Source organism: Mastigoproctus giganteus, chromosome 10 (assembly GCF_048544385.1).
Source record: "Mastigoproctus giganteus isolate SK-2022 chromosome 10, ASM4854438v1, whole genome shotgun sequence".
NCBI classification, from domain to species: domain Eukaryota; kingdom Metazoa; phylum Arthropoda; class Arachnida; order Uropygi; family Thelyphonidae; genus Mastigoproctus; species Mastigoproctus giganteus.
This window is the reverse complement of record NC_143584.1, coordinates 147,736,231-147,758,358: the sequence shown is the minus strand read 5'-3', so window position 1 is coordinate 147,758,358 and position 22,128 is coordinate 147,736,231. Positions and strand designations below refer to the sequence as shown.

The window sequence follows — 22,128 nt, the reverse complement described above, 5'->3', positions numbered from 1 at the left end:
GTATTACTTCCAATAATCACCTTGAAGCTACAGCAAGCATTAATAACAGTCTCATCAACGTCGCCTCTTACCTCAAACAGTATGGACTCTCGATCAACCAAAAAACAAAACTAACGGTGTTCTCTCTCTCTCTCTCAGACAAGCCCCTACAATAATAGCCCCAACACTCGATGGAATTGTAATATCTGTCACTCCTACACATGCGGATTTGGAAATAGTATTTGACCCAAAACTCCGGTTTCATGCTCATGTAGACAAGCTCACTTCCAGAGCAGCCTCTCTCCGATGACTAGCTAAACAAAAACTAATTTATGTTAAGGAGCCTCCGTTTAATTAAGAAATTCATTAGAACAGTAATCTATTCTCCACTCCTCTATGCTGCTGAAGTGTGGGCATCAGCAGCTACTACAACGAAGAAACCAATCCTCGCTGCAGAATTCTCGCTCCTTAAATGGGCTAATCGGAAAGTTTGTCTCCAACCACAGGACAGAACTACAGATTCAGCTACCTCACTGGGGATGCAGCGACTGCCTGATATCATTGAAATACAACAACTGATAGCTACAGTTAAAATGATCACGGGTCAGATCTCAACACCGTCCATTTGGTATTCGTGTTACTGGCGAATACCCAAACCAGAACTTCGGTCAACCCCGATGCTCAGCTCGAGGAATCGGAGGCTTCATATCTCAGACCGCTTCCTCCCAAACCAAACGCTACCGGAAGTACAGCACCTCGACGCTGACTTCCACAGGTTTTGCAGCAATAAAACCTACAGGAAATAAGTGTTAGAGGCTCGCTCCAATCCCAGAATCGAATAAGAAGTTCGAGCGCCGTCCACACCATCTGCCAAGCTCTCCTGTTTCACGACGAAATTCGTTTGACAGAGAAGTGCCATTCATGTATATTAGATATTTTCATTGTAAATAAAATTTTTAATAGATTTGATAATTGAGAGCTATTAAGTGCTCGATAATTCCTATATTCTATTATATTATTATTATAAATCAACAGGGATTACCTTTATTTTAGATATAGTAAGTTTCTTTTCCAACTCGCTAATAATTCTTGAGGATGGCGATATCTATTTTGTAAACCAGGTGGGACATCTTATTTCCCTTGGTCCTATAGCTGGACTTTAGAGTTAAATTTAGGGGTCTAATAAAATTGAATATCGGGGGAGGGATTATTCTCTATATTCCTAAGTCGGACTAGAACTTTTCGGGCGTCATGTTCACAGGAATAGAGCAACTCACAATTCAGACGCCATCCTCAAGAATTATTAGCGAGTTGGACTAGGAGAGTTGGAATAGAAGCTTTCTATATCTAAAATAAAGGTAATCCCTGTTGATTTATAATAAAATTGTAAATAAGATATTTTTATTGTAAATATAACCGTATGATGTAACTTGTAAATATAGTTAATACTGCGTAATGTGAGGAAGTGTAATGACATGTTTACATATTACAGTGTGCATTATCCATTCTGATGTGAGCATTATCTATTATCTATTCTGATGTGAGCCCCTGGCCGTGACGGGACAATTGCAACTTCACTTAAATCTATATATGTACATTATATTCATTTAGTTGCAATAAAGATTTTCTCTCTCTAACTTTTCTAGCATGGCTAAGGAGGTGTTGTACCAGGCAATGGTCAGGCGCCGCATCTGGAGTACTGAATACAGGTCTGAAGGCCTCATTTTAGGAAGGATATAGAGCTGCTGGAACGGGTGCACAGAAGAGCTGCGAGTTTGGTTACCAAGAAAGGCTTCCGTTCTGCAAATTTTCGCGTGTAGTGACTAGGCACCTACGAAGAGTTCTGATTTGAAGTTTTTACGGTCTTGAATGGCTGTTGTTATTTGGAGCATTAGCAACTAAGACCATATTGCTTCGGGAATATGCGGTGGTCATTTCCTGACCTTTCCGCATCCTCAATATTTGGTAGTGACGGGCTCGAACCCCGGTCTAATCAAGAAGCGTGTGCTACGCACTGCTGCTCCTTCCCATCTGGCTACGGAGGCGCATGGATTGAGTAAACTCAATGTTGATGGCATTCTTCCTCAGACTTCACTTATGAGTGGGTATATATTGAAATTGAGGAAGGATGGTTGCAACTTCACTTTTTATTGTAAATAAAATTTTTAAATAATAAAATTGTAAATAAGATATTTTTATTGTAAATATAACCGTATGATGTAACTTGTTTTTTTTGGCTGATGCTGTATAAGCTCATACGCTTGCTTTCTTGGATCACATGCCACTACTACTACTTCGCATAAAAATAAAAACCACTTTTTTAAATCCTTCACTTTGTGGCCTTTTTATTGTACCAGTCCCGGAACTTTATTGCCAGTGTCTTATAAATCATAAGAACTGAGTACCATATGAACCGTCGTACGGCCAAATTAGTCTATGCAACAAGAAGATCTCAGATATACAGCAAAATACCCTTGAAGTGGCCTTTTTCTTTGGTGAAAAATACACTAAAAAAGTGATATGCATGTGTTAAAGGGCATTCCATTGAGAAAAAAAAATTAAATTAAAAATTAATTAAAATCTATAATTTTGGACAGTACTATATCAAATTGATAGAGGACCAGAGCAGGCGGTCCTTCTGGAATTAAATAATGAAAGTGATAACTTGATTATAGTAAAGTTTCTGCAACAAATCAAACTTAAATTCATATTCGTCAAGAAATTCAAAAATTTGTCCCTAGGTATTTGTTTTAACTATTATTGATGGAGTTATGTTTCAAATTGTGAACTTCAAATAATTAAAGCATGAGTTTCATACATAGTTTAAATTTCATCTTAATCATACGATGGAGTCCAAATTAAAAATTTTAGATCGGTATTGATTTCATTTAGAAAGATAAATCGTCCTGTCAACTAAGCATCAAGAGAATTGATTATAGTATTTTCAGCCATCTAGTCATGACATTTTATTTATTATTACTTGATGAGCCTAACTAAACTTACAACCAATAGAAATATATTTCATCTAGTGGATAATAAAAATTCAGTTTGTCCCTCCTTTACAAACTGAATTTTGTGCACATGTCTCGGCTGTCCCACCAACTGCTCTTCTGTGTGTGTGTTTTTGAATAACCAGCTAGAGTTACTGGCCACTTCAGTATATTATTATTTTAATAAGTTAATGCGCTTTCTTTTCTTATAGTGTATTATATACACATCATGTTACATTATTGCTCACATATTTCTTTGATCACCAAGAGCAATTACTTTCAACGACTTTTCCAAACGACAGGATAAGAAATACTGAACACTACGATGGTCCCGTTGAGCCTTAAACAGGAAAATACAGTTATCCACTATATGAATCAGTCCAGTAATACGACATACGTTTTGCCTGCCCGGAGAGCTGGCAATTGGAAATGGTCGCTTACTTGTTACCACTGCCCTGAACTCTACTGTTAAACACTCTTTCACAGTAGAGTTCATGCGGCCAGGGGCCAAGCATGTCAAAAGCTGGTTTGAGTTACTATATGATATACCCCAACATGAAGAGAACTACAATAGACATTTCACTGGGAGAGGCTCAAACATCCTGCCCCCCCCCCGAATATTTTCTGTTGTGATTACCACTTTTTTGGAGAGGGGCAGAGAAAAGCTCTGAACAGCAAGCGTTTTCAGATGCACAATGATGTGGTGATTAGGGTAACGAAGTAGTTTAATAAGAACTCGTCCGAATTCTACGGTAGGAGAGCTGAATCTATTCGGGAAACGTTGAGACAAATCGCCGAACTTCTACAGTGATAGAACTCCTCTCGATATGTTGACGCCCCTAAGCAATTTCTAGTTTAACCATGTCCCCATCAGGAAGCCTGTAATGAGAAGCTGCTACGGCGCCCCGCGTATTACAGATTTCGTACTTGTAGCCTGGAATAGCCTCTATACAATGATTTAGTACAATCTTTGCAATGCAATAAAATTCTATTTCATTTATCCTAAGTCTGTTTACCTAACCTTAAGTAAACAGACTTATGATAAAAGTAAACACAAGATTGCCAACTAGCAGAAATTTCATTTCTCTAATAATATAAAGATTTTTAAAATTAACTGTATTTTAATACGGTTAGTCAATATGTAAAAATAAAAAAAAAAACACTAATTAAACACGGCGTGGGGGGGGGATAATTCCTCACGAACCCAATTATCAGTAAGACTGACAGATTTAAACTTCAACTATAAGCAAAACAGAATTTCATATTCTCGCTAACGGATGACCCTTTTTTTTTTTTTTTTTATCTCATACCTCTGAAGTCGAGAGATTAAATAATGTTTCATGACTTCCTGTAATGAACTGTTAACCCCGGATTATGGTTTGGGCATCATTTTGGTAAAACCTTTTTTTAAGAAGCTACCTGTCTTTGTTATATGAACCTAATAACATAAATTATATATTTATGTTTCAAGAGTAACTTGGAATTCTATTATAAGACACAGCTCTAGACAGATAGAGGTGGGGAAAGAAATCAGTCAATGCAAATTACAAATGCATTATATTCAATAAAATTCACCAGTTTAAGAGAATAATATTAGTTAAATTTCTGCAGCCTGTGAAACCTGTATTCCTTCTCAAGCACCCCTCCCCACATTAATATGAGAAAATCGTGACCAAGGGTTCAGTGTTTAAAACCCCCAAATTTAATTCAAATTACAAACCTCTGATACACTGGTTCCCAACTAGTGTGCCATGACCCTTTTCCAGTATGCAACGAGATTTGGAAAAATTCCATTGAGTTCGACGGCAATCACTATTTGGTGTGCCGTTAATATTCGTCTTTTAACTGAAAATATGAGTTGAGTGACAAAAGATTGGGAACCACTGTTCTAATATATTAATTACACATGATTATAAGGCTAGGGCTGACTAGGTAGAAAATATGTTCATCATTCTTATCTGTGAAATATTTTATACATACACAATTGTTTTTTCTTTGGAAAAATATAAATACCTAAAAGTACAGTATATCCGGAAATAATCACCAACATAACCATGAAAAGGTAGCATGAACACGTGCTACATGATTACAGGTACTCTTGTCTCACTTGAAAACTATAACCAATTATTAAATGAATGTAAATATAATCCTGACCTTTTTGGATTCTTCTCTGGATTTCGACGGTCACGTGAACGATGCTTTCACAATCCAGCTGTTACACAAGGTTACTCTGTTTGAATTCGCAGACGGCGCGTTTGTGTGGAAGATGTATTCTGTCTGCAATAGCGACCGGCGTCGAAGAATCAGTAGATATTCCCGCATTCACAGCAAACGCATTTAACACTCACAGTATTTATTCCGCTCAACATGAACTAAAAAAAATAATAATAATCTTCAGTCTTTAAACACTGACGGTTGGCTTTCTCCTGAACATTAGAATTCCATTTTCCTCTTGCTCTTTCCTTAAAATCCTCTCCTGTCATCTATCGAGAACAGGAGCCAACAGCCACGCTCAGTTTCGCTAGTACCTGTACTGAATGCTTTACTTCTTTGACCACTAGAGGGCGCAGTATTAGTATACGCCCCTTTCTCTGAACAGCGGAGAAATCGTACAGCAACGAAGTTTGTGTACGATGGATACTGAAGTAAATTTGTGGTTATTGAAACTTAGAGTTTGGCTTTCGCTCACTTAATACCATTAATATTATTTTTAGAACTTTTCCAAAGTAAGTAAGCGATAAATGTATATTATAATTTTATTTTTTATGAATTATTCGAATTTTTCTAACAGGTATCGAGGAATTGCAATTTTTTGAGCTTAGGCTTAGTCTCTTCAATATATAAATATTAGATTATAAACAGAGTTCAGTGTATTGGTTCTAATGTTGAAATTAATTTTAGAATGAAATAGAAAAAAAAAACGTGACTACAAGCACTATTTGCAATATTCTGTGGAAAAAGCAGAAATTCAACCAGTTCATTATCTAATAAATGCAACGATCTTATTTTCTTTTCTTTTTTTTTTCTTTTTGCTTCCTTTCCTAGTAAATAAACGAACATCGTGAGAAGGGAGATTCAACATATGTGTGTCTGTATTATGTGTATACACGACGCACACTTGGGGAAAAAAAAATTATTTCCAAAGGAAATAAAGCTATTTAGCATGGAAATTAATTTCCATTAAAAAAAGCAAACATTTTTATGTTTCTTCATGTTGCTTGCATGACACTGTCAACAATTAACAATAACATTGAACACTTGTGATAGGCAAGTTAATATCAGCCAAACTGAATATATTACCCATAAGTATGTATAATTCAGACAAAAAAAGAACATATTTTGGCTTATACTGTATAAGTTTGTTTGCATAATTTGGCCACTAATAATTGGAATATTTTTGTGATGCAAAGTACTACATCTTAAAAGCACAAAGAACACAGTGAATTAAATAAATAACAGCTATAGGGAAACCTGGAAATTTTGGTCATGTGATGTTAGGAGCAAAAGTTCAGTTCTGTTGTTTTTCTGTATAGTGTTATGGGATACCTGAGGATCTGGGGGAAAATCATTCATTTTGCAGGCAGTCTTGCAGATTTCCTGAATGGGTGAATGTTGCAAGGACTTACGTCAGTTGCCCTGAAGTAAGCTCTTGAAGTAAATTAGTTGAATGGTGTGGTCACTGCTATTGTTTGTTGGAGCTATCTGTTTTATGTTCTGGCAGTTTTCTTGGTTGTTTATTGGTTATTTCCTTGAGCCTTTATGCTTACAGTGCATTATTCTGAGCAAGAGGAAGAATTCCATCAGCATTGAGCATGCTCAAACAATTCAAGGCTTTATACACCTCAGTCAGATCACCTCACAGGTGCCTAGTCTCCAGACACTGTAATTCGCAAAACTTAAGCCTTTCTTCATAAGAGCAACCATTTGTTCCATTCACTAATCTTGTTGCCCTTCTCTTTACTTGCTCTAGCAACTTTACATCCTTCCTAAAATGAGGCCTCCAAACCTGTATACAGTACTCAAGGTGTGGCCTGACCATTGCCTTATACAAGGGGATAATCACCTCCTTATCCCTGCTAGAAAAATTCCTGTATATCAGCCAATACACCATGAGAGACACCATGAGCTACTCTTGCAGATCATCTGCACTGCTCAGAAAACTTCATATCTGCATGCACAATTACCCCAGGTCCTTTTCACTCTCTACCACTGTCAGTTTCTTGTCAGAAAAATACCCTGAAATTTATCAAGACTAATTTAAAATTGAAATCAAATGCTTTAAACACCAAATAATTGAAATATTATAAAACAAAAATCCTCATACAATATATCACAGATATTTTAACTGTATTGGCTAAATGGGTGTTGCAAGAATCTTATCAAAATATTGAAAACACTCTTAAAATATTCCTTACAATGCCAACGACAGAAACCACTGCCAAAAGGAGTTTTAGAAAATTAAAACTTAAGAATGATTTGAGATCGACATCAGGACAAGAACACACATCACATCTATGACTCCTGTCAATTGAACATGAACTTGCTAGCAAAATAGACTTCAATGAAATTATCACAAATTTTACTAACAATAAAGCTAGAAAAATTAAGCTTTGATATAATTAATAATTTTATTTTCCTATATAATAACTATTGCCTAAATTGATTGAAGGCCAGAGATGCAAACAAGGCGTACCCAGTTAAGTCTCATAATCCATTCATTATATGGAAAATTTTCTTTGTTCTACGGAAACTATTTTAAATGTAATTACCAAGGATAATTCAAAAATATTCACTAAACAGAAATATTTGCTATAAAGAAGTTCATTAAACAGAGGTCTGACTGTACTTATTATTATTTATTATGATTTTACTAATTATCGAAAAAAGGTGTGTAGCCACAAATTTACCAAGGGTGGCAAAAACTAGCCATGCCTCTGCAACCAAATCCCATTTCAACCTGTGCAGCTTTCCACTAACTTAGAAGCAATAGCAATTCATTCACCTTACAGTTGGGTTTTTATTAGCAGTCTGTTCAATTTATTTGCCACCTGGGACTGACATTTGCCAGACAGACTGATTTCATTGTGCAGCTGCACACTCCTATCCTACTCCTGGGCAATTTCAATGGACATAACACCCTGTGGGGTAGTGCCAACATTAATGGAAGGGATGTATCATAGAGCATATGCTCACTGACAATGACCTCTCCTTCCTAACTATAGGAACTAACACCTTTTTCCACATGCCAACCCGTATGTTCTCTGCTCTTGATCTTTCTATCTGCTCCCCTTCTCCACTCCCTTCACACTTAATTGGGTGGTAGAGGAGAGCCCATATGGAACTGATCACTACCCTTCTTAGTGGGACACTGTGTCTTCTGTTTAGGATACCAACTTGGAGGATTATTTATCAGGCTGACTGGATTGCCTTCCAACATCTGGCAGAGTTTAATATCACTGCAATCAGCCAGCAGCCTATTAATGATGCAGTAGCATACATCACAGAAATCATAGTCCATGCAGCTACAATTACAATTCCTAAAGTATCTACTCAGTTTCCACCATTCCCCCAAACCTTGACGGAATAGAGAATGCGCAGCAGCAAAAAAGCTCTAAACAAAGCATAGCGGATATTTCAAAGATACCCTACCATAGCTAATCGCTTAGCATTTAAACATGAGTGCAACAAAACTCATTACATTCACTGTCAAAGACAGAAGGAATTGTGGATCTGCTTTACATCTACTGTTACCAGTTTAACCAGCACTAAAGTTGTTTTGGGACAAAATCCTGAAAATTAAGGAAAAATATCCATCATACCCTTCATCAATCCTAAAACGTAATGGATGTGTCATTGAAGACTGCATATGGGTAGAAGTAACCCCAGAGAAATGTACCAACTATGTGGTACTACACTTAAGGAGGTAGAAAATGAAAAAGACCTGGGAGTAATTGTGTAGTCAGATATGAAGTTTTCTGAGCAATGCAGACAGGCTGACAGGGCAGGTCATGGGGTATTGTCAATGATATACAGGATTTTGCTAGCAGGGTAAAGGAGGTGATTGTCCCTCTGTATAAGGCAATGGTCGGGCCATGCCCTTGAGTACTGCGTGCAGGTCTGGAGGCCTCATTTTAGGAAGGATGTAGATTTGCTTGAGCATGTACAGAGAAGGGCAACAAGATTGTTGAGGGGAATGAAGGGATCCTCTTACCAGGAGAGGCTTAAGTTCTGCAAATTGCAGCAGCTAGAAACTAGGCACCTGCGAGGTGATCTGATTGAGGTATATAAGGCCTTGAATGGGTTGAGCATGCTGAATTCTGATGGGATTCTTCCACTTGTTCAGATTACAAACCTAAGGGGGCATAAATTGAAATTGAGGAAGGATAGATGTGCGGAAATTTGCCTTTAGCCAGCGGGTGGTTAATTGGTGGAACAAACTTCCATCTGTCGTGGAAGATGATAGGTTAAATAAATTTAAGGAGGAACTGGACAAATATTTAGATGGGATTGTTTTGTAATTATTTTATTTTATTTTTTTTTGGCTGATGCTGCATAAGCTCATATGCTTGCTTTCTTGCATCACATGCCACTACTACTACTACATGGACATCGATTTTTTTTTTTGAGCCACAGGAAAATTTGTGCAATGCTAATGCCTGTCAGTCTGCCAGTCATTATTTTGGTATTTGTCTCCAAGAGCTATTCACAGAGCTTAACATCAGGGTAGACAAGGTTGGCCAATCATCAAAGCCCTTCCACCCTGGCATACTCTTGTTCCAGCATGTGACTTTTCCCTTAAAAACTGGGTAAAGTATGATACTTCATATCTGTCTACCCGCAGCTCTGTTCAGCTCACTGAGCTGATCATTCTGACTTCTTGCCAGTTTATATTGATGGCTCAAAGTTGGGCCATGTAGAATTTGCTGCTGTCTTTCCAGACACCACTGTATCAGAGCAGATTCTTCCAGAATATAGCACATACACTGCAGAGATGCACTCGATAAAGTTAGCTTTGGACCACATCAGAACTTGCCAATACCAATGGTTTATGATATATTCTGATTCCTTGAGCATATTACAGGCTTTATTCATTTTGAAATATAAATCTCATCCTGTCCTGTCTTGGGTTCAGCAGACGCTACACCAACTCTGTGAGCATAAATTCGATATCCACTTCAGCTGGATTCCCGGTCACCTTGGGATTAACGGAAATAAATAAATTCTGGTAATCTTTTTTTCAAAGGCCAGAATTTATTTATTAAACTTCTATAACTATGGCTTGGTGCACAATAGCTTTAGCTGCTAATGCACAAATAAAATTGTAATTCAATCAACCAATGAATCATGGATCTTTGGCAAGAGAAATTAGAACACATGTAAAATATAGAAAGACATATATTAAAATTTACATTATCTAAAATGTGTGATTCTGAATAGTTACAAAATGCAAATTTTAATTTTTTCAGATACCTGCCAATATGCAGTAGAACTTTATATTGCAGAATTCTGAATATAAGTGATTACACCTTGCTTGATGTTGAGCAACGAGAACTTTATTAATTTTTTCAAACAGCCTTGTAAAGTTAATTGTTTCATGTATTTAGGCTGATTTTTTGTAAAACTTATTAACTTTTACACATCTCCACATAATATACTGCTCAGAAATGACATTTTTTTGTTTCAGTCAGTCCTTTAAGTTCTTCAGTTTTAAATTAATGCATTTATCAACTGAATTTTTTTCTTCTTCATTTCTCCTTCATCAATATTATCAACTCTATCTTTACCATTTACAGTATGCATACCCATGTCAACTATTTTACTGTGTAAAAAATTTCCAAGTGATATGTGACTTCCTAATTTTGATTAGAGCTGTTTTACATGTGAAAGTTGGAAGCACTTTGTCCTGATGTGTTTCATAGCAAATTTTTGCAGCCTCCTGCACTCATTGTTAACAGTGTTATACTGTGAATGCTGTCAAACTTATACTGGTGGCACTTAAAGATACCTAGCTTTTAAATTTTATTCATCTATGTGGGGCATCCCTTTGGGCTGTTGTAAAAAAATTTCCAAGTGATGTATTACTTTCTAATTTCGATCAGAACTGTTTTACATGCAAAAGTCTCAAGAGCTTCATACCTGTTAACAGAGCTGCTTCTCCTTTTGTGCATGCACACACGTGTGTGTGTGTTTTATACCTAATCTTTTTCAGCCTTAACATGCTCATCAGCAATGGCAAAATGATAGGTACACACTGAGCATTGTCAAATTTCTATCAGAGGCATAAGTAGATACCTACATTTTGACTTTTGTTTCTCTATGCAGAGTATTCCTTTTGGCTGATTAAAAATTTCCAAGCAGTATAATTTTAATTTGAGCTGTGTTATGTATGAAAGTTGTGCATGCTCACTGTTGGGCTATATAACTAACTTGTCACCATGTCATATGGAAATTTCTGCTTACTAATGTCATATGAGGATATCTAGCTTTTAACTTTATTCCTTTCTTCTAGAGTAAATCCCTGAATATGCCTAGAATGAGTACAAAGAATGGCAACAAGATTGGTGAGGGGAACAAAGGTGTGCTCTTACCAAGAAAGGCTTAAGTTCTGCAAATTGCAGTGCCTGGAGAGTAGGCACTGCGAAGTGATCTGATTGAGGTGTATAAGGCCTTGAATGGGTTGAGCAAGTTGAATGCTGATGCAATTCTTCCTCTTGCTCAGATTAAGAACCTGAGAGGGCATAGATTCAAATTGAGGAAAGACAGTTGTAGAATAGATGTGTGGAAATTTGCCTTTATCCAGCGGGTGGTTGATTGGTGGAACAGATTTCCATCTTTTGTTGTGGAAGGTGATAGCCTAAATAAATTTAAGGCTGAGCTGGACAGGCATTTGGAATGAATGGAAAGGTGAAATGGGAGATTTTTTTTTTTGGCTGGTGCTGCATAAGCTTCCTTTCTTGCATTGTATGTCTCTACTAATGCTAATGGACCTTTTATTCGAATTCTTGCTGCTAGATTTTCGGAGGGGAATTGAAAGTTACAAACACTGTTTCTTAAAACTTTATTAATTTTCTCTGGGTATATTTATGGATATTGGGGATATGGATATTTTCTTCTGTTAGGGTATCAGGGAAGCATGTTTTCTCCTCTTGGGATCTCAGGGGAGCATATCGCATGTCCCTGAGGGCTATGCCTTTTTGTAATGCTACTGTTTGCAGAGAACATGATTAGGGATAAAAGTAATATTATAAAGGGAATGGGCCTCAGGGCCCTGAGAATATGCTACCCCTGAAACTGTGAAACATCAACGAAGCACAATCACAAATATCCAGAGAGAATTATTAACAAAGCTTTTAAAAAAAAAACAGTCCATAACCACCCACTCATAATAATAATCCAAACCATGTGCAATTTAACCTGTACAACCTGGAGATGGCAGATACAATAAACAGGATTGCTAGGGATGTAAAAAAAAAAAAAAAACTCCTTTGTTCCTCTTATCTCCCCACCTCTAGACATAAGAGATGTAGTCTGTCTGTGGTAAATTCTACATTGGATAGATCCCAGAAACTGCAGATAAGTATCAATGGGCATGTATATACCTCTTGAGGGAATATTAATGAGAGTGATATAGGTATATAATGAAAACCCTAATTATGAATGCTCTGCAAGAACAAAGAACCAATAAAACTCCCAGAATACAGAACAGATAATTCTACTATACAATAACAGCAGCAGTGAACACATTTTGCTCAGCCAATGTGAACTCCTCTTATATTAGTCCCCTTCCCATTTCCCACCCAGGTGATTAAGGAGACTGTTTGCAATGTGAGGGTTTCTATCTGTAGACTCCCTCCCTCCAGGCATCTCATAATAATAGAATGAAGGATAATTAAAACTTCAGCTCCTTTTGTCAGTTAAATGTATTGTTAAATCTATTAAATTAACACTACCGTAGTTTTAATTATGAAAAAAAAATCAGTGTAGCGTGGTTATTTATCATATCCCTTGGTGTTTTTAATTTTTGTTAAAATTACAGTTTATTGCAATGAATAAATTAAAACAACAACAACATTAATATGCCAAATTAAAGATTAAGTTGTTTTATCAAAAATGTTGCAGTAAATTGAATTCACCTTAATAGAAACAAACAATTTGGTGACATTTCAAGAGGTCACAAAGATATTTTAGTATTAGTAGTGGCATATGATGCAAGAAAGCAAGCTTATGCAGCATCAGCCAAAAAACAGCAACTTCCCATTTCACCTATCCATTCACTTCAAACGTTTGTCCAGTTTTTCTTTGAATATATTTAAGCTATCAACTTCCACAATAACAGATGTAGGTTTGTTCCACCAATCAACCACTCGCTGGCTAAGTGCAAATTTCCACAAATCTGTTTTGCAAATATCTTTACTCAATTTGAATTTATGCCCCTTCAAGTGAGTAATTTGATCAAGAGGAAGAATCCCATCGGTATTGAGGTTGCTCAAATCATACAAAGCCTTATGCACCTCAATCAGATCACCTTGCAGGTCCCTAGTCTCCAGTTGTTGCAATTTGCAGAATTTAAGCCTGTCTTGGTAAGAGTACCCCTTTGTTCCCCTCACCAATCTCCTTTACCTTCTCTGTACTTGTCCAGCACCTCTACATCCTTTCTTAAGTAAGGCCTCCAGACCTGTATGTAGTACTCAAGGTGTGACTTGACCATTGCCTTATACAAATGGATAATCACCTCCTTATCCCTGATAACAAAGTTCCTGTATATGATTGATAAGACCCCCATGAACTGCTCTAGCAGTCTGTCTGCACTGCTCTGAAAACTTCATATCTCACTGCACAATTGCCCCATTTCTTCTTCATTCTCCACTACACTGAGTATAGTACCGCACAGTTGGTATGTTAATCTAGGATTACTACTTTTTTTTTAAGAAAACCCCAAACACAAGAGGTATTAGAACCTATAGTACTTAGTGCTATGCATGGGTTGAAGGTTGAAAAGACGAAAGAAGATATTGCCTGATATTACACTTGAACTTCTATAGACTAATTTTCTGGAAATATGTATGAAGGAACGTTGTTCCAGAAAATGGCAGCTGAATGCATAAACGAGGAAGATGAAAAGTTGGTTCTGTGAGTTTGAAGGTGGATGTTGGCTGGTGGCAGCATGTGCTCGGACTGTTTTGAAAGAGAGAGAGCGAGAATTAAAGAAGCCAATTCAGAAGAACAGTGCCCATGAAAGTATCTGTAGAAAAGGCATGCAGCAGAAACAGTACGTCTATGTGACAGAGAGTGGAAAGACTCTGTTAGAGATGAGTCATTAATTAACCTAACTGCCCTCTTCTGAATGGAATCTAGAAGCCTGAGAGAGGTTTTGGGAGTACTGTCACAGATGTGAGAACAATATACCATGGTAGGGCAGATTTACGATTTGTACAGAGTGAACAGCTGTTTAGAAGAAAAGTAATGGCGAAAGAGAAAACCTAGTTTTTTAGATGCAGAGGAAGCAATATTTGTAATGTGCTTGTGCCAAGAGAGAGAGATTAGAAGTCAGGATAATCCCCAAAAGGTCCTTGAGGTTGTCACAGACATTCCCTCAAATAGGCCAGACAAGCTGTACTTGCTACCTGGGAGTCTAAAACGCTGATGGAACTGATATTCGGGTGACACTCAAGTCAAGTGGACCCAATTTCGGCGAAGTCTGGACGGTCTGTGACAGCCAAATCCTCTGCTTGCACCTTCACGATGGTGGGACTGTTAGTAATCCTGGGTATAACCTCCATGCACAAGAACACAGTGGGTGACCACCCAGGTGTGAACCAGCGTAAGCAGGAGTTGAAGTGTGGCGCCCACACCACATGGAGGAATACCACCGCTCTGTGTTATCAGGCAGTGCTAGGTGGTAGATGACTGTCATCAACTGGTGAAATACAACCACGTTGCTTATTGGAGGCTTGAAATGGTGGAACCCATGTTTAGTCTCCAGAGCTAAGTACCGATCAACTCTTCCCCATCACTTCCATCATGCAGTATGATTGATGACTTGAAGTTACGATGAACATCGTGGCGATATCCAGTCTTCCTTACATTTCAAGGGTACAGCTCTAAAATGGTATTCGCAGGCCGGCCACTAGTTAGTACACTAGACCGAACCTGTTGGTAACTCTAGGAGGCTTCTGGATCAGCTAGTGTATAATCTTCCTACCTCTACTCTGCCAGATAGTGACTGGAGGGAGTCCGAGTAGTGTGTATGCAGGGGGCATTGTCGAGGCAATGTTATGTCAAGGATCTGGGTATATTCTTACCATGTGTACGCCATATCCAAAAATTTCATTACTTCATACCGCATGTCCCACCCACTTTTTCTTACTATTGAATACATCATGAATTGTCAAACTAATAGAGTAAGCTTATCTGCAAAAAGATCTAAACCTCCAGACACTTCCTAGTTCATTTCACAAATATATTTGGTCTCAATTTTAATCTCAGTGATGTCCATTTCCACTTGCAGTCTGCCAAACCCCATGTGCTTTTTCTGACAGAATCTCAGTTATCGGTTGATTCAACTACTGCTCATCTCAGTTGCCCAAATTATTCACTGTATGATTCCTTTCGCCTCAAAGGTAGTACTTGTGCATGTGTCCATTCCAGTATTCCCTGTCAGAGGTAATTTAGAATCTCCTCTTTTCGATCATCTCTGGCTTAAAATCTCTCTACCTCATTGTGTAAAATTTATCTGTTGTCTCTGACGTTCTCCCAACTCCCCTAATCACTTGGAGCTCTTTGACTTTCTCCAGTCCAACTTTCCTAACAATGAGGTAATTTTCCTTGGTGATTTTCATGTTCACAACTCCAGCTGGCTTCCATTTTCTTGTCACACCGACCCAGCTGGTCGAGATGCTGTGGCTTTAGCAATTACTAATGACCTTGCACAGATTGTTCATTTACCTACAAGAATATCAGACAATCCTAACCATACAGCCAACACGCTTGATCTTTTTCTCACAAACAACCCTTCTAAGTACACGGTCGAAATGAGAGGTCCTTTAGGCACCTCAGATCACAACTTGGTGATTGTCTCTTCTCCAATGGAACCTTTATCTCATGAATATTCCCAACCTCGTATTGTTTGGCATTACAAGAATGCAAAATGGATGACCCGCGAGATTTCATTTCCTTGGTTGGATTACTGTTTCAAAACTTCTGATGTCAACGTTTGCTCAGATAGTGTCAGTGAAATTATTCTTGCAGGAATGGAATCCTTTATCCCACACTCCACTTTAAAATCTCGTCCTTTATCTAAACCTTTGTTTTCAAAGCAATGTGCTGAGGCTGTGCTAATGTGCTAAGCAAAGTTGCAGCCAATAACTTCGGCAAGAGACCAGAATGCTCGTCTACCATTTGGGCAAGAAGCAAATTTTCTACTCTTAGCCTGTTCAAACTACTCTAGTTTGGACTGATTAACAACTGCTTTACAAATTGTTGCGAGCTTTAGTGTAGGCAGAAAATGAAACTGAAGAATTAGAAACAAGCCAATTACGATATGCAATGTTCTTCTCTTGAATGCCTTAGCACATTTATTGGAAAACTAAGGTTTAAATGAAGAACAAGATTTTAAGGTGGAATCAAGAATACTACTGATACGCAGTACTTTGCATTTGTCAACATTAAACTTTAGTTGCTACCTCTTAGCCCATCTACCTGACTTTTCTAGTTCCTATTCCACAGTATACTGTCATTACTATCATTAGCAACTCTAGCAAACTTTGTATCATCTGCAAACTTGGACATTAAGCCATTTAATGAAAAAACTTTCATGCCTACAGGTGAGTAAGGCTCCGGGAATTGAAGGCATATACCCTATAATTTTAAGGGAGGCGGCAAGTGAGTGCAGTGAGGCAAATGAGTGCAACTTATACACTTGGGGGAGTTGAACCAAAGTGTGTAGTGGGAGAAAGGGAGTTGGGAGTTGCAATACAGTCAGACATGGAGTTTGCTGAGCATTGCAGACAGGTTGCAAGGAAGGCCCGTGGTCTCCTATCGATGATTTATCGAACATTTGCTAGTAGAGATAAGGACATCATAATCCCGTTATATAAAGCTATTGTTGGACCACTCTTGGAATACTGTGTTCAAGTATGGAGACTGCACCTAAAGAAAGATATCAAGCTGCTTCTTGAAAGGGTCCAAAGATGGGTAATTCACTTGGTGAGATCGGCAAAGGGCATCCATATGAGGAAAGGCATCAAATATGTGGGTTGGAAACTAGGCACCTTAGAAGAGAATTCATTGAGGTGTGTAAGGCTTTGAAAGGCATAAGTAAAATGAATGAGGGCAAAATTTTCCTGGTTATAAAAGATTCTAGAACTAAGGGCCATAAATTCAAGTTATGGGGGGAGATATTTAGACTGGATTGCAGGAAGTTTTATTTTAGCCAGTGAGTTATAAATTATTGGAATAAGTTACCTACATGGGTGGTAGAGGCTGATAGTTTGGGGAAATTCAAAGGTCAGCTGGATAGTTACCTACAGGAGGAGGGGAAACACATAGGTTATCTGTTTTCTTTTCGTTTATTATTTATTTTATTTTATTGATTTTTTTTTTTTATTGTGTTTGGCTTCCTTGCACCATATACTTTTACTAATACAAAATCACTGTTTCTTGTTGTCAGGCTTACAGATTGGATTAGAATAATAGCATAGTTAGATGTTAATTAGAAAGAATATTATTATATGGATTATTATAAATCTAATTAGAGAAATTAATACAGCGAAACCTCCTTCAATGGACACCTTGTTGTGGATGCTTGGGCCTGGCTCCTAGCCATAAGTATTTGCAATTACATGTTATATGACCTCTTCAAAGTGGACACTCTCTAGTTTGGATGCAGATACTTTGATAGCTGTCCAATTGATTTTTCAACCATCCTGCAGAAGACAGATTTTTTCAAAGGGAACATTTTGGATGACCATATTGATTTCTGGTAATACACACAAATGTTTTTATAGGTCTTCATTTAGCAATGAAGGCAAGTGAACATCAAGTTCATTCCAGTAACACTGACACTAATTAGATTTCTGATAGCTGACAGAGTGTATTGCAGAATATGTTGTTAATACACTCACCACTGCTGATATAGAATTTACAAACTTCATTTTGATTATCTGAAGCAATTCCACTGGCATTGAGCATCATATAGCAAGACAATAAAATTGTAAGCATGACAGATGCTGTTGCTGAGAGAGAAAGGGGAGTTTTAGTGTTAATGTGAGAATACAGTTGTAATACTGTACAATAAATTTCTCCAAAAAAAATTAACACTACAGACTAATGCGTTTGCATTAAAGTCCTCTAAAATGCATGCAATATCAATAAAACTGTCAGTCAAAGTCAGTGGAACACTTTAATTGATACCACTCTCTAGTCTATTACCACTAAATATATGGTATGTCTAGATCTTCAAAGTAAAAAAAAAAAAAAAAAAACTGACTCACATATCTGGCTCTACCAGTTAGTTATCTAGTCTGTAAGGCTCAGTTTTGTTTCCTCAGAGTGTTTTGTTGTTACAGTACTGTAGTGAATTTCAGGTGGTCTGATTCTGAATCATTTTGAAATTCTGGGCACAGTTCCAGCTCCAGATAACAATTTACAGTTACTGGAATTGTACTACAGTATATCTCAAAAGCAGTTAACTTTGAAATAAAAGGTAGAAGTGATAGAATACTCTAGAAAAGAAAAGTGTGGAGTTTGCAATTTAGCTGAACGTTTCAAAATTGGAAAGGCTTCAACAGCAGCAATTATTAAAAATCAAGAAACTTTGTTCAAACAGTGGCAGGAAAATGGAAAGCAGTACCATACAATTTCTCATCGCAAAGGTGCTTTGGTAGATAAATAATTGGGTGGTGGTTTAGTTGTGTATGTATATAAAGCATTCCCAACTCTGGGCCTATGATTCAAACCAAAGATTTAGAAATTGCTAAAGAAATTGGCACCATTGACTTTAAAGCACCTAATGGCTCGTTAGGTAAGTTCCGTAGATGTTACAATATTTCCTTCAAACCAGTTTGTGGGGAGTCTACTGATGTTAATTTGGAAACTGTTGCTGAGTGGGAAAAAAGGCTGTTATCAATACTTGTTGCATACTTACTAGAAAACAAATTGAATTCTAATGAAACAGGCCTTTTTTTTTTCTTTTTCTTCTCTGCGTTTCTCGATAAAACAATGTGCATTAGAGAGGAAACATGCTGGAGTTAAAGTGACAAAGGGGTGTCTAATTGTACTTTTGTGTACAAGCATGATGGGCACTCGTGAAATACCACTTGTTTTAAGAAAATCTATGAAACCAAGGTGTTTTAAAACTTTGGATTTGAGAAAATTCAGTGTACATTGGAAATTGAACAATAAGGCTTAGATTACTAGGGATGTAATGACAGAATGGCTGATCCAGTTTGATAAAAGAATAATTTTTTTCAGAATAGAAAAGTTAGTTTTTCTTGACAGTGCCACATCTCACCCACACATTAAACTGAATAATGTTGAAATGGTGCCTTTTCCTCCCAACTTCTCAACCACTATATTAAGGGATAATCGCAAACTTTAAGAGGAAATATCAACAAATGCTTCTTAAATAGCTAATTTCAAAATTGACAAAGAAAAACCTTGTTCAAGACTTTGCAAAAGTATAGATGTACTATAAGTTATAATCTGGATTAGTGCAGCATGGAATGTGGTGAGCCCATCTACAATTAAAAACTGCTTCTACATAGCAGGATTTGGTTTGAGTGGCAGTGTGATGGTAACTTTGCAGATGCAGCTGATGCATCTGTACTTAATGGCTTGCTATGGCCTCCATAGCCGAATGGGCAGGAGCAGGAGTGCAGTAGCACACGCTCTTTGAGTAGACCGGGGTTCAAGCCCCATTTCCCTCAGCATGAATTGTTGAGGAGGCTTCCATCCTGCAGTGGGTTGATAATGGCTGCACTTTACTTTTTACTTTTTTACTTATGGACACTAAAAAATTCTTCACCGAGTGAGGATGAATATATTTCTATAGATTAATGTCACAGTGGAAGCTATAAACACTGAAGTAAAGGACACTAAGTGAATTTATGAACAATGAAGAACTCATGGAGGAAGATAAAGAACCTGAAAATGATGAACGTCATCTTGACCCCAAATTAAAAAAATATGCTGATGCATTAGATAACATATACATAACATATACATTAGATAACATATACATATATTAAAAGAATTCTATGTGATCAAAAACAATGAATATGGAGTAAAACTAGTGAGCAATCTAACTATCCACAGGGAAAATGAAATACCCTAAACAAAGCAATTTATATTCATTTTTTACTAAAAGTTAATGATATTTTATAATAAATAACACAAATAAATAAAAGTTTATTTATTAAAAATTAATTATGCATTATTTATTAAAGTTAATTTAATGATAAAAGATAAAGTTAATAATGATAAGCAGTTAAAAAGTCTGCATTAAGTAACCAGTTATAGTGAATTTAATTTTTCTGAATTTTTGAAACTTACTACATGTACACGGACTTCAGCAAATCGGACACCTCCCTGTAGTTCGGTGTGCCACGAACTTTGTTGAAGCTGTAATAACTTTGCTGATATCTATAAATAATACTATACGTATTGTGATTAGAAATTGACAACCGAGAACTTTTACCTATTGTAAGAAATTAACTATACAATATTTAATTCCAATTATAGCTTTATGTGTTTGTAATGCTACTCATTGTTATTTTTCACAATATACCATTTTTACTGAAACACAATGTTGTATATAAGGTATAAGGTATGTTCGTGTCAGACGGCGCCTGGGATTTCTCCCATCTCCGCGTATGTTCGCTGTATCGAGGACAGTATACTGTCAAGCCAGAGACCTTGAAAGTGTGTGGGCCATGTCTGTGCAGTGTGATCTGTTGTGCCCATTGTTTGTCCGGCTTATTGGCCGCCAGGCCCCTAGTGGGGCCCGACGTTGCCCATACCTTGCCACGTGGAGGCTAACCGGGTGTCCAGAATCATGACGAGTTGCTCCGGCAGGTCCTGCCACCTAGTTTCCTGGGATTTCAGTGGCTAGGACCTAAAAAAAAAATAAATAAATAAAAAAATAAATAATAATAATAATAATAATAATAAAAGTAAAAAATAAAATAAAATAGTAATAAAAAAAATATATGTGTATATATATATATATATATATATATACGCATTTGACGTTAATTCTTAAGGAGATTGCTGTTAGGAAATCGCTGGTTGGGGTTGAACGGTAGAAAGATGTATTAAAAGGCCTAATAGGTCGGGCAGAATTTTGTTGTTATTAAATTTAGATGTGTGGGCTATATGTTAGATGAAAGATAAAAGTGGGAGGGAGGGGAGGGGAGGCTGAAGACTGGGGGGGTAGAAGTAGAAGTAAGGGGTCGATAGAGGAGATGACCCCTGCTAGACAGTATGGCATGCCCATGCCACACCAGAGGGGAGTTTTTACTGTTCTGCAGTAAAAAATTTACTGTCCCGCACACTACAACAATGTTGTATAAGGTATGTTCGTGTCAGACGGCGCCTGGGATTTCTCCCATCTCCGCGTATGTTCGCTGTATCGAGGACAGTACACTGTCAAGCCAGAGACTTGAAAGTGTGCGGGTCATGTCTGTGCAGTGTGATTTGTTGTGCCCATTGTTTGTCCAGCTTATTGGCCGCCTGGCCCCTGGTGGGGCCAGACGTTGCCCATACCTTGCCACGTGGAGGCTAGCCGGGTGTCCAGCATCATGACAAGTTGCTCCAGCAGGTCCTGCCACCTAGTTTCCTGGGATTTCAGTGGCTAGGACCTAAAAAATAAATTAATTAATAAAAAAAAATAATAATAAATAAAAAAAAAATTTTAAAAAATAATGATAAAAGTAAAAAAAAATAATAATAAAATAAAAATAAAAAATAATAATGATAAAAGTAAAAAAAAAAAATAAATAAATAAAATAATAATTAAAAAAAAAAAAAAAAAATATATATATATATAGGCGTTTGACGTTAATTCTTAAGGAGATTGCTGTTAGCAAATCGCTGGTTGGGGTTGAACGCTAGAAAGATGTGTTAAAAGGCCTAATAGGTCGGGCAGAATTTTGTTGTTATT

At 37.1% G+C, this 22,128-nt stretch overlaps 1 protein-coding gene and 1 long non-coding RNA gene across 2 annotated transcripts in view; one reads left to right on the top strand and one right to left on the bottom strand.

Annotated features, from left to right (window-relative positions):
* The window catches only part of LOC150079351 (uncharacterized), a 277,103-nt gene extending 271,700 nt beyond the window's left edge, over window positions 1-5,403 (bottom strand). The window contains exon 1 of the long non-coding RNA XR_016547582.1: window positions 5,124-5,403. This is a non-coding gene — a long non-coding RNA (uncharacterized LOC150079351). The remainder of the gene's footprint in view (window positions 1-5,123) is intronic.
* Window positions 5,404-5,603: 200 nt separating this feature from the next.
* Window positions 5,604-22,128, top strand: part of LOC150079350 (sorting nexin-13-like) — a 392,325-nt gene continuing 375,800 nt past the window's right edge. The window contains exon 1 of the mRNA XM_090382305.1: window positions 5,604-5,695. The gene's annotated coding sequence lies outside the window, so the exon portion shown is untranslated. The remainder of the gene's footprint in view (window positions 5,696-22,128) is intronic.